This window comes from Sciurus vulgaris, assembly GCF_902686455.1.
Source record: "Sciurus vulgaris genome assembly, chromosome: X".
NCBI classification, from domain to species: Eukaryota; Metazoa; Chordata; class Mammalia; order Rodentia; family Sciuridae; genus Sciurus; species Sciurus vulgaris.
The window spans coordinates 120,936,044-120,948,555 of NC_136471.1; positions in this window are offsets into that span (position 1 = coordinate 120,936,044).

Consider the following 12,512-nt stretch of genomic DNA (forward strand, 5'->3'; position numbering starts at 1 on the left):
TAACTCTTTGTTGATTTCTCAGCAGTATTTGACTTGATCACTCCTGCTTTCTAGAAACCTTCCATTTGGGTTCTTGTATCCATTTACCTCTCAGTCTCTCTCTCTCCCCCTGCCTAAGTTGTGCTAAAATACACCTAACATAAAATTTTCCTTTTTTCTTGTACTAGGGATAGAACCCAGAAGGGCTTTTACCACTGAGCCACCTTTTATTATCCCCAGCCTTTTTATTTTTTATTTAGAGACAGGGTCTTGCTGAGTTGCTCAGGGCCTCACTAAGTTGCTGAGACTGGCTTTGAACTGGAAATCCTCCTACCTCAGCCTCCCAAGTTGCTGGGATTATAGATATGTGCCACCATGCCCATCAAAATTTATCATCTTAACTGTTTTTAAGGGTACAGTTCAGTAGTTCTAAGTACATTTACATTGCTGTGCAGCCATCACCACCATCCATTTGTAGAACTCAAACTCTATGTCTATGAAATACAAACTCCTGCCTCCCCTCACTCCTCAGTCTCTCCTTCACTTCTAAATGTTGCCCTGCTGTAGGGCTCAACCTGTTGATACCATCTCTGCTATAGTTCCACTTCTTCTCTAGGTGTCTGTTTCATCTGAACCTCTGGTTTTGGACACCATTTCCACATTGGTAATCCCCCCAATTTGGATCACAGCCTAGACTACTTTCCTGAACATGACATTGAGATACCCATATTCTCTGATAGCTCCATTTAGAGATCTAATAGGCATCATAAACATAACATTTTCCAAACCAAATTTTGTTTTCTATCCCCAAACCTGCTTCTCCCCTAGCATTCCCTACCTCAGTAGTCCCCAACTCACTATTCACTGACTCACTGAGACTTAGAGCTAGGAGTTCATTCTAGAATATAAGATCCAAGAGAGCAGGGATTCCTATTTTGTCTACTGAGGTACCTCTAGTACCTAGAATTGTACCTGGCACAGAGAAGTTTCTCTAAGATTCTATGTGACCTAATTTTGGCTACATCTTTCCTTTCACTCTCTGGCTTGCTGCACTAAAGCCATTTGCTTCAGTGTGCCAAGCACATTCATACTTGGAATGTTTGCTGTTAGTATTTTTCAACTTGGTTCTGGGGTGATATCAAAACTATGAATCTAAGAGAAAATTCTTCAGGAGATTCAAGAATATACAAAATAATTTTTTACTAGTCATCCCCTTCCCACACCAAATGTGGTCTTTAAGATAAACAGATGCATAGAGAAGGAAAACCAGGGTATTACTTCCTGGGGTTACAGCTCCAAACCACACTGCAATCTCTTGGACAACACAGAAAATTCCTTTAGCTTTACCAAGTTCACCTAAAAATTCGGTCTTCTTTTCTTACTTATATCTTATTTTTGGTACTAAGAATTGAACCAAGGGGTGCTGAGCTATATCCCCAGTCTTTTTTTCTTTTCTCATTTTTTAGACAAAGAGTCTTGGTAAATTGCTGAAGCTGACCAGGAACTTGTGATCTTCCTGCCTCAGCTTCCTGAGTCACTGGGATTACAGGAGTGTGTCAACATACCCCGCTACCTATGTATGACACACTTTAAGTTTAGGTTTTATTCCTTATTTCTCTCTAGGAGAACCCAGTTATTTACAAGTTTATTGTCTCATTTGAATTCATAGTTTTAGTTTTTGAAACAGACTTTGCTGGGCAGGAAGGAAAGGAGAGTAGGAAATTGGCCTTCATAATGTGTGGTGCAATTGTGATTCTCTCTGGTTTTATAGATTCTGACCTTGGGCAAAATTGAAATTGGGTAAATATTTCATTCAAGGGCACATGGGCCACAGTGATGTTTCTGTAGCATTCCAGTTCTCTGGTGCATGTGCCAAGAAGTTATTGTTACTGTTTCAGACCCTAGAGGAGGACCCTCCTCACTTACCCCACCTACTATGTGTCACCAAAGGGACTAGAATTACCTCATTTTCTGAAAAGTGGCCAGGTTATAGAGGTCTCATGTGACAAATTAGGAAAGCATAACTCTAAATATATTTATAGGTTGCCAAAACCCTGCAGAAATATTCCATTTCACCACTGATTAGAAGATGACCAATGAGAAACAGAAGTGCTCATCTCAACATTGCATTAATAGAATTTTGTAAGACTGATCCAAATCGATTAGGCTTTTTGGAAACAACATGTCGATGTAGTTAAGAACAACTTTGCTGAGGCCCATATACCATAATGGGCAGCTGTGCTAGGACAGATCATGACGGTGCACTGCCCGGATCCCTTTAGTCCCCCCTTCCCCCATTTGTTGTCTGCTCCTGGCTTCAGTGGGTGTCTACTTTATTTAGGAGACCTGCCCTAGGTCTTTCGGAGCATACCTTTCTAGCCAGTAAGGGGAGCCAGAAGCCCTGGGAATTCGTTCCCCTGGGCAGTCCTTAATTAATGACTGATGGACACAGGAGTATGACAGCTTCCACCACTTTGCCTGAGGTGGGAATTCCACCACATAACTTATGCCAGGCCCAACTCAAGGACTTATGATGTGTATCTCATTATTGCTGCTATCTCCACTCCTCCCCCAGTTCCACCAGTTCCTTTAAATCTCATGATCCAAACCTGAAACTTAAGAGACACCTGCCATTCCTCTTTTCCATCCTACAATATCCAGTCCATTAGCAAGGAACTTTTAACTAAATTACTAAAATACATTCTGAACTTCTCGCCTCTTTGTTCAGGTCATCATAACCTCTAGCCTTTTCATCATTTTCTCCTCTTGTTCTAGCACTTATTACAGCAGTAGTGAGGTCATTGAAACGCAAGCCAGGCAACTCCACAGCTTAAAATCTGTCAAGGATTCCCATTACTCTTAGAATAAAATCAGCACTTCCTGCTAAAATGGCCTTCAAAAGGTCCACTAGCCACTGTCTTTCTCACCTCATCTCATGCCACTTTCATATACATTCAGGCCATATTATATTTCTTTGAGTTCTGAGAGCATATATTCCCATCTCAGGGCCTTTGCACATGCAGCCTCTGCTGCCTGGAAGGTCCTTTTCCTCAGTTCCTTTCACCACATCAATCTCAGTTTTCTTGGATAGATGCTTCCTATACCACCAATCCTCCCTCTCTCTCATTCTCTTCCTTAGTAGGATTTATAATTATCCATTTTTTTTGTTTACTTAGCTTTGCCCTTTTTCCCAATGATAAACTCTAAGAACAGGGACATACTCAGTCTCATTTATTGTTTTCCCCCCAGTACAGTGGGACTGGAACAGTGCCTACACTTAATAGATGTTCAGAGCATTTAGCTCAAACATTTCCTTCTCAGTGACACTCTCAGCCCCATGGGACAGTTAGGTCATCTTCCTCTGGAGTCCTATAGCAGTTTGAATAGTTACTTTTCCAATGGCACATAAAGCTAACAGCCATGTTATTATTGACTTGTTTGTCTCCTGCACCAGACTGTGGTGAATAGGCTCCTAGAACACAGAACTACATCTTACTCATTTTGAAACTCTCAGCATCTAGCACACTGAATGAATGAATGAAATGTTATTATCATGGTAAAGGATGACTAAAAAGCATGGAGAGGTAGATGTCAGCACTTTTTCTGAGGACAGAGGAGCAGAGCATATTTTTGGAGATGGAGGTCTGAATTCACATCTGAGGCTAGAGAGTGCCTTTATTTTGGAAAGAAAATACTTTGGGGGAAAAAGCTATTGAACTACACAAAGGCAAAACAAAGATTTGTTTTCAAAATGGTAGTTTGAAGACAAGGAGATGCTAAACTGCTCGGTATAATTATATAAAAGTGATTTTCTTGTTAGTGGAATTATATAACTCTATGCATTATTTCTTTTTATAAAAGAACTGCTTTTCCTCTCTATGGGTACCCATGGAAGTAAGCTAAATTCTAAGGAGGGATACATACATATGACCACTGCATTGTAGCATAGAACCAGGAACTCAGGAAAGAAGTGGCTTGTCTTATGTAATACAGATAATACTTGGCTTTGACATTTTAATTTTGACTTTGCCACTGTCTTGGTATCACAAATCTTTAATGAATTTTTACTGAATGTTATTATCTTGTTTGAGTTGTACTCCTGGAAACAAAGGGTCTGGATTTACATGGGACAAGAGAGAGGAGTAGATTAGGAGGAGAAGGCTTCAACCTGGTTAGAGAAATGGTATGGAGCCAGAGCATTAGTAAGGAGGTATGTGGACACAGGGCTGATTTCTGAAACATATGACCCTTAAGTCTTGGGGATTCTGAAAAATGTTTGAATGGGAACCTGACAAAACATTGGTTTTCTGTGATCAAGAGGGATGGGGCATCAGGGCAATTGGCAATAAATATATAAAGAAAATAAAGAAAAGGTAAAAGTAAAATCTCCCATGCTGAGAAGAAAAAAGTAAGACTGTCTTTATTCCCACATGATGTACTCTTAATAAAGAAAATCTACCCAAAAAATCCCCAATAGAATTAATAAATGAGTTCGGCAATGTTGCAGAATAAATACCAATTTACAAAATAAAATTTATTTCTATGTACTAACAATGGACAATCCAAAAATGAAATTAAGAAAATAATTCCATTTCTAATAGCAGTGAAAAGAATAACATACTTAAAATATATTTAACAAAAGAAGTGCACTTGTACACTGAAAACTATAAAATATAAACATCATTGAAATAAATTTCAAAAGACTTAAGTAAATGGAAACACATTTCATGTTTATGCATTGGAAGATTTAATCTTGTTAAGATGGCAATGCTACCCAAATCAATCTACAGGTTCAATGTGAACTTTTTCAAAATTCCCAGCTTGTTTTTTCTTCTGGAATTGGTAAGCTGACCCTAAAATTCATATGAAAATGCAATGAACTCAGAATAGGCAAAATTAGTTTGCAAAAGAAGAAAATTGCTGGGTCATATGGTATCTTTATGTTTGATCTTTTTAGGAACTGCTGGATTCTTTCAACTATGGAAACTACCATTATACTTTCCTACCAGGAGTGTATGAGGAGTGCTTACTTCTTCACAAAAATATTTGTCTTGTTGGTCTTTTTCATTATAGTCACTGAGTCACATACCTGGGGATACACCTATGAGTGACATATAGGTACCACAAAATAGTGGTTAATATATATGTCATATTATTATTTAGCTACAAACACAGTTAAGAAGACCAGATCACATGAAAATAACCTATCTGGTTGTAGAATTATTGGGCAACATACCTTTAGTGATAGTGATCTTTCCAGAAATTATCTGTAATATAAATCTAGACTATAAAAAGGCAAATATCTTCATGTTGTTGTAGTTTTATTTGTTATAATCCATAGTAACAAATCTATATCTTGCTGATTGCAAAGGAACTATGGAATTTAATAATTGATTCAAGGTGATAATATTGTATCACTCTTTGTAGAGAGAAATGGGGATGTAGACATGGGAGAGAGTAAAACAGGAAGCAACAACAATATTGATAAAAAATAAAGATCCAAAATTATCCCTGGTTACTATCATTCATCTGACCACATTTCAAATATCCATATTTCTCCTGTTAGTAAATTTAATGAAATCAATATTCTTTCTAACCTTCTTGTCGTTAAAAGTCTCTGGCCCTGGGTAAATGTGTAGTGCCATTAACTGATGCTACCATACAGAGAAGTGCAACCAATTACTCGATCAGAATTAGTCTATCCCATTAGTCAGGTTTTATCAATATTGCAATATATTATATTTTATTGTTAAAAATTGATTACATTTTAAAAATAAAATGAGCTATAACTTATAAAATTTTGGTACAACTGTGATAGATGTCATGGAAATTTTTTAAAAAAATTTATTTTTACAGACTGCATTTTGATTCATTATACACAAATGGGGTACAACTTTTCATTTCTATGGTTGTAAACAATGTAGATTCACACCATGTAATCATACATGTACACAGGGTAATAATGTCTATCTCAGTCCACTATCTTTTCTTCCTCCACCCCTCGTGTCCCGTTTTCCTCTACACCATCCAAAGTTCCTCCATTCTTCTCTAGCCTCCTGCCACCCCCTCCTCCATTATGTATTATCATTCACTTATCAGAGACAACATTCGGACTTTGGTTTTTTGGGCTTGGCTTATCTCATTTAGCATGATAGTCTCCAACTCCATCCACTTACCAGCAAATGCCATAATTTTATTCTTCTTTGTGGCTGAGTAATATTCCATTGTGTATATGTATCACAGTTTCTTTATCCATTCATCTGTTGAAGGGCATCTAGGTTGGTTCCACAATATAGCTATTGTGAATTGAGCAGCTATGAACATTGATGTGGCTGCATCACTGTAGTATGCTGATTTTAAGTCCTTTGGGTATAGGCCAAGGAGTGGGATAGCTGTGTCAAATGGTGGGTCCATTCCAGGTTTTCTCAGGAATTTCTATACTGCTTTCCAGAGTGACTGCATCAGTTTGCAACTCTACCAGAAATGTATGAGTGTGCCTTTTTCCCCACATCCATGTCAACACTTATTATTGCTTGTGTTCTTGATAATAGCCATTCTAATTGGAGTTAGATGAAATCTTAGTGTGGTTTTAATTTGCATTTCTCTAATTACTATGGATGATGAGCACTTTTTTATATATTTGTTGATCACCTGTATATCTTCTTCTGTGAAGCATCTGCCCATTTCCTTAGTCCATTTATTGATTGGGTTATTTGTATTTTTGGTGTAAAGTTTTTTAAGTTCTTTATGAATTTTGGAAATTAGTGGTCTGGTCTGAAGTTTGTGTGGAAAAGATTTTTCTCCTTTGCTGAGAAAATGCTTTCTAGTTTGAATCGATCCCATTTATTGATTCTTGATATTATTTCTTGCACTCTGGGAGTTTTGTTAAATCTTGTTGAGACTAAGCCAACATGATGAAGATTTGGGCCTACTTTTTCTTCTATTTGGTGAAGGGTCTTAGGTCTAATTCCTAGATCCTTGAACCATTTTGAGTTGAGTTTTGTACAAGGTGAGAGATAGGGGTTTAATTTCATTTTACTGCATATGGATTTCCAGTTTTTCCAGCACCATTTGTTGAAGAGGCTATCTTTTCTCCATTGTATGTTTTTGGCTCCTTTGTCTAGTATGAGGTAATGTACTTATGTGGGTTTGTCTCTGTCTCTTCTATTCTGTACCATTGGTCTACCTGTCTATTTTGGTGCCAATACCATGCTGTTTTTGTTACTATTGCTCTATAGTAGGGTTTAAGGTCTGGTATTGTGATAACCTCCTGCATCACTCTTCCTGCCCAGGATTGCTTCGGCTATTCTGGATCTTTTTCTTCCAGGTGAATTTCATGATTGCTTTTTCTATTTCTATGAGGAATGACTTTGGGATTTTAGTTGGAATTGCATTAAATATGTATATTACCTTTGGAAGTATGACCATTTTGGTAATATTAGTTCTGCCTATCCAAGAACATGGAAGATCCTTCTATCTTCTAAGGTCTTCTTCAATTTTTTTAATTTTCTGTGGTTTTCATTGTAGAGGTCTTTCACCTCTTTGGTTAGATTGATTCCCAAGTATTTTTTTTTAGGCTGTTGTGAATGGAGTTGTTTTCCTAATTTCTCTTTCAGATGATTAATTGCATATGAATAGAAATGCATTAGATTTATGTGTGCTGATTTTATGTTCTGATATTTTGCTGAATTCATTTATTAGATCTAAAACTTTTCTGGTGGAGTTTTTTGGATCCTCTAAATATAAAATCATGTCATTGGCAAATAGTGATATCTTGAGTTCTTCTTTTCCTATTCATATCCCCTTAATTTCTTTGGTCCGTCTAATTGCTCTGGCTAGTATTTCAAGCACAATGTTGAATAGAAGTAGTGAAAGAGGGCATCCCTGTCTTTAAAGGGAATGCTTTCAGTTTTTCTCCATTAAGAATGATGTTGGCCGTGGGCTTAGCATAAATAGCCTTTACAATGTTGAGGTGTGTTCCTACTCTCCCTAATTTTTCTAGTGTTTTGAGCATGAAGGATGTTTTATTTTGTCAAACGCTTTTTTGACATCTATTGAAATAATCATGTGATTCTTAACCTGAAGTCTATTGATGTGATGAATTACATTTATTGGTTTCCAGATGTTAAACCAACCTTGCATCTCCAGGATAAACTCCACTTGATCATGGTGCAGTATCTTCTTAATATGTTTTTGTATGTGTTTTGCCAGAATTTTGTAAAGGATTTTTGCATCTATGTTCATCAGAGATATTGGTCTTAAGTTTTCTTTCCTTGATGTGTCTTGGTCTGCTTTCGGTATCAGAGTAATAATAGCTTCATAGAATGAATTTGGAAGGGTTCCCTCCTTTTCTATTTCATGGAATACTTTAAGGAGTATTGGTATAAATTCTTCTTTGATGGTCTTGTAGAACTCGCCTGGGAATCCATCTGGTCCTGGGGTTTTTTTGTTGGTAGGCTTTTGATGGCTTCTTCTATTTCGGTGCTTGAAATTGATCTGTTTAGATTGAGCATGTCTTCCTGATTCAGTTTGGGAGGATCATACATCTCTAAAAATTTGTCAGTGTCTTAGATATTTTCTATTTTGTTGGAGTAGAGATTTTCAAAGTAGCTTCTCATTATGTTATGTATTTCCATGGTGTCTGTCGTGATATTTCCTTTTTCATCACAAATTCTAGTAATTTGAGTTTTCTCTCTCCTCTTTGTTAGTGTCGCTAAGGGTGTATCTATTTTGTTTACTTTTTCAAAGAACCAAATTTTTGCTTTGTCAGTTTTTTTTTTGTTTCTTTTGTTTCTATTTCATTGATTTCAACTCTGATTTTAATTATCTCCTGTCTTCTATTACTTTTGGTGTTGCTCTGTTCTTTTTCTAGGCTTTTGAGATGTAATGTTAGGTCATTTAGTTGTTGACTTTTTACTCTATTCTTAAATGCACTACACGCAATGTATTTTCCTCTTAGAACTGCTTTCATGGTGTCCCAGAGATTTTTATGTTTATTGTCATTCTCATTTACCTCTAAGAATTTTTTTTATCTTCTCCCTGATGTTTTCTGTTATGCATGCTTCATTTATTAGCATATTATTTAGTCTCCAGGTATTGGAGTAGTTTCTGTTTTATCATTGATTTCTAATTTCATTCCATTATGATCTGATAGAATACAAGGAAGTATCTCTACTTTTTTGTATGTACTAAGGGTTGCTTTGTGGCATAACATATACTCTATTTTAGAAAAGGATTCATGTGCTACTGAGAATAAAGTGTATTCACTCATTGATGGATGGAATATTCTTTATATGTCTGTTAAGTCTAAGTTATTGATTGTGTTACTGAGTTCTATGGTTTCTTTGTTTAGTTTTTGTTTGAAAGATATATCCAGTGGTGAGAGAGGTGTTTTAAAGTCACCCAGTATTATTGTGTTGTGGTCTATTTTGTTCCTGAAATTGAGAAGGATTTGTTTGATGTACATGGATGTGCTATTGTTTTGCGGGGCATAAATATTTATGATTATTATGTCTTCCTGATTTATGGTTCCCTTAAACAGTATGAAATGACCTTCTTTCTCTTTTCTGACTAACTTTGACTTGAAGTCCACTTTATCCGCTATAAGCATGGAAAGCCCCGCTTTTTACCATTTTTTTTTTTCTTTGCAGTACTGGGGATTGAACCCAGGGCCTTGTGCTTGCAAGGCAAGCACTCTACCAACTGAGCTATATCCCCAGCCTGAAACCCCCACTTTTTACCTCAGTTTGTGTACTTGGTTTTTCCCCCTTCCTTTCACCTTTAGTTTGTGGATGTATTTTTCTGTGAGATGAATCTCTTGAAGGCAGCATATTATTGGGTCTTTGTTTTTAATCCAATCTTCCAGTCTATGTCTTTTGATTGATGAGTTTAGGCCATTAACATTCAGGGTTATTATTGAGATATGATTTGTATTCACAGTCAATTTTGGCTTATTTTTGGTTTTAACCTTGACTTGGTTTCTCCTTTGATTGGCTTTTCCTTTAGGGTAGTTCCTCCCTTTGCTAACCTACATTGTTGTTTTTCATTTCCTCCTCATGGAATATTTTGCTGAGAATGTTTTGTAGCACAGGTTTCCTATTTGTAAGTTATTTTAACTTCTGTTTATCATGGAAGGATTTAGTTTCATCTTCATATCTGAAGGTTAGTTTTGCTGGGTATAAGATTCTTCATTGGCAACCATGTTCTTTCAGAGCCTGAAATATGTTGTTCCAGGCCCTTCTAGCTTTTAGGGTCTGGACTGAGAAAACTGCTAATATTCATATTGGTTTCTCCTTATATGTAATCTGATGCTTTTTCTATTATAGCCTTCAAAATCCTATCTTTATTTTGAATGTTAGGCATTTTCATTATAATGTGCCTTCATGTGGATCTGTTGTGATTTTGTGCATTTGGTGTTCTGTAAGCTTCTTGTATTTGATTTTCCATTTCATTCTTCAGGCTTGGGAGATTTTCTGATATTATTTCATTGAATAGGTTGTTCATTCCTTTGGTTTGTATCTCTGTGCCTTCCTCAATCCCAATAATTCTTAAATTTGGTCTTTTCATGATGTCCCGTAGTTCTTAGAGATTCTGTTCATGATTTCTTACCATCTTCTCTGTGTGGTCAACTTTATTTTCAAGATTAAATATTTTGTCTTCATTGTCTGAGGTTCTGTCTTCCAAGTGATCTAGTCTTTTGGTGAAGCTTTCCATTGAGTTTTTTATTTGGTTTATTGTTTACTTCATTTCAAGGATTTCTATTTTTTTTTAAAATGTCTTTGTTGAAATGATCTTTTGCTTCCTGCAGTTGCTCTTTCAACTGTTCATTGGAGTGATCATTCATTGTCTGCATTTGCTCTCTTATCCTTTGCCTCACAAATCATTTTAATTAAGTATATTCTGAATTCCTTTTCTGACATTTCTTCTACCATTCTGTCATTGGATTCCATTAATATAGAATCTTGGTTTGTTTGGAACACTTTCTTCCCTTGTTTTTTCATGTTGTTCATGTATCTTCCCCTCTTGCAGTGCAGATTCTGGGTATTGCAGTTCCCCCCTATAGGTTTATAGTGACCCTGCAGTTTTCCAATACCTGTTCTTTATGGGGGAGATCAATATTAGCATCTATTACAGATAATATGCAGCCCTAATCCAAATAGCCCCTATGAAGACATTAACAATATTGTCATAATAAACAGAGATGATGAGTTCAATTATTATCTACAGTGTAACAAATAGATTTGCAATGAGGTCTACAGTTTTTAATGGTGGACAAAGGATGGGGAGGGGTGTAGGATGTAACTGTTCATGAGAAAATAAAAGAGTATATAGAAGTACTGGATTATAGGATGAGTGAAAGCAGAAATAAAAGAACTTGGTTGTTAGCATGAGAAAAGGAAGAAAGAAAGTATGAGGAAACAGCTAATCAAAAGGAAAATAGAGCAAGAAAAATAAAGAAATAAAAGCAAAAAATTTCAAAAAGGAGAAAAAAAACTACACTATAAAAGTCATATACTATTCAAACCTCCCAGTCTTCAGTAGCCTGATGCATGAGGGGTACCAGACAATGATCTTCCAGTCTCCAGTATTACATCTGAGGATGGGATTGGCCCCATCTGAAGAAGGTACCTTCCACTTCTAGGATATTGCAAGAGTGGCTGCACTAGCTTCCAAATGTGTTGGCAAATGGGGAGCTGCAGTGTGCGGCTTGGGCTATGAGTCTGTGTGTGGTGCAGTTGGTCAGGCTGGGGGTCCTGGAGGTGGGGTCCAGTCAGATGGGGGGTCCTGCAGGTCCTGGCTGTTGTCCCAAAATGGCAGCAGCCACATGTAACCAAACTTGCAGGTACTGTGACAGTGAACTTCCGGGCAACTGCAGGCAGCTGGCGATCTGGTGGTCATCTGTGGGTGGTGTGTGGGCTACCTGCGGACGATTGGCAGTGAACCTCGGGTTGTGGGTGATGGATAGCTGTAAGGCAGGCAATGGGCAAGTAAGAGGCAGGCAGGTGGGCAAGTGGCAGATGAGAGGCAGCAGTCAGAGAGCAATCTGCACTCAAAAAGAAGTTGATATGCTGGCAGACTATGGGTGATCGAGGTAGACAAATGGGGTAAACAGCAGGGGATGGATGAGCAGCAAAGACTGTCTCACAGAGAAACAGATTTTCCTCTGAAACTCGAGTTACAGAGAGACAAGAAACACAGCCTCCCTCTAGTCCGCCATCTTGGATCTCTGTTGTGGAAATTTTTGAATTATCTTATGCCACAACTGGTAGGGAGGACTGGGGAGATAGCTCAGTTGGTAGAGTGCTTGCCTTGCATTCACAAGGTCCTGGGTTCGATCCCTAGCACCACAACATACACACACACACACACACACACACACACACACACACACACCCTTGTGGATGAAGGATGAAGTGGGCAGGATGGGCTACACTTGCACAACTAGTATTTTTTTGGTGGGGTGGCAGTGTTGGGGATAGAACCCAGGGCTTTCTTCATGCTAGGCAAACCCTCCATTACTGAGCTACACCTCC